A 1,839-nucleotide genomic window follows, 5' to 3' on the forward strand; every position below is an offset into this window, starting at 1 on the left:
TCTATCTATCTATCTATCTATCTATCTATCTATCTATCTATCTATCTATCTATCTTTCTGTCTGTCTGTCTGTCTGTCTGTCTATCTATCTATTTATTTATCTATCTATCTACAAATGTTTTCCCCTAGAAATAATTTAGCATAATTTATTTTTCAATTTCTCTGTTATTCTGTACGACTTGTTCCAGGGTGCAAGTTTATTTTAACTTTTTGACTGTTTTCTTTCCGTTATGTATGTTTAGCATTTTTACATTGACTAAACGACTGTCTTATCTGTGCTCAAACTAAAATTCGTCAATTTTTGTTGAGCAAGATGTACAACACTGCAAGACGTTTTTACGGCACTTGCACACAACACAGGCAGTTGAGACAGATCATTTAAGTACCAAATACTAAAGACGTTACTTGAGAGTCACAAACAAAACGAGGAGAGAGAGAGACGAGAACACTAGATGTTTTCTATGAAAGAAGAAGCAAAGCACACCGGAGCATTTGCAAAACACCCTTAAAATCAGAAGGAAAGAATTCATTTTTAAGGAAGAAGCAAAAGACAGACCCCAACAGTTGGTACTTAAAACCTCATTCAGAAGAAGAATATGGTAGCTCGGCCATAATATATCACAGCTCCCAAGGCTGTTACAATTCCCCCATCAGACTGCCTCCTGGAAAATTGATGAGAAGGGAGTCAGAGGGCGACCAATGATGAACTGGAAACAGGCAGTATGCATATTAAAAGAATGAAAGACCAAAGGCTTATGAACCAAAGGTGGATTATTTGTTTGTTGGGGTGAAAAGAGGTACACTGACAGAGTTATGTTAATTAATTGAAGGAAAGGTGCTGCAAGACTGAGAGACAGATGCAAAACAAGGAAATAAAAGAAGAAGGACCTATCAGTGGCGCCCTCCAACCACTCATTCATACGAGAGGTGGAGCGATGTCGATGTACTGGCTGCTGAATGTTACTTGTCATTGGTGATTGCCTAAATCGTCTCATAACATTTGCCATATCGCTACCTTAGAATTACAAAGTTCTATCTGACATCTGTGGACGTTCTGAGAACAGCTAGTTTTGTATGCGGGGAAAAGAGAGAAAGGGGGAGGAGAGAGAGAAAGAGAGAGAGAGAGAGAGAGGTGTGGGGAGAGAAAGAGAGAGAGAAAGAGAGAGAGAGAGGGAGCGGGAGAGAGGGAGAAAGAAAGAGGAATCAAAAGAAAAACATAGAGAGCGAGAAGGGGGAAGGTATATTGTGACAAAGATGAAGAAAGCAAGGGTGGGCAGAGGGATAGAGGAAAAAAAAGAAAGATAGGAAAGAAAAAAATAAGACTAAAGCGATTTTCTTGAGACGTATATTATCCCATTTCTTCAGAACATATTTTCCCGTCTGTCTGTCTTTTTCTCTCTGTAATACCCCCTCTCGTAGTTTACAGAAGTGCTCCTAGTTTTTATCGATAGAAACCCAGTCCAGAATGGACGGCCTTTCAGGCAAGCCAGACAAGCTATACAATGCCTTCCATTGCCACCCTGAAAGCCTTCCTGGCCAGATTTTGGACTGATGGGAATTGAAAACATTTTAATGCGGATCAATTGTGTGCTTCGCGCCTACATTAATATAATTCTGGGCACAAGATTTGTAGTAGTTGAGCGGCGTTCAGATTGGTGGCCGAGAAACCGCAGTAAAGAGCAATAGAAGTTCTAAAACCACTTTTCAGGGTGAATTAGGTTAGAAAAAAAATGGTACCTTATTTTCTTTAACGGTTCCATTATCTCCTTCCAGCCCTCTTTTTCCTGTTTGTGTCGACTTAGCTTCAGGTGTGATACTAGTTTAAGACTCTCTGACACC

This window comes from Aplysia californica, unplaced genomic scaffold, assembly GCF_000002075.1.
Source record: "Aplysia californica isolate F4 #8 unplaced genomic scaffold, AplCal3.0 scaffold00541, whole genome shotgun sequence".
Lineage (NCBI taxonomy): Eukaryota > Metazoa > Mollusca > Gastropoda > Aplysiida > Aplysiidae > Aplysia > Aplysia californica.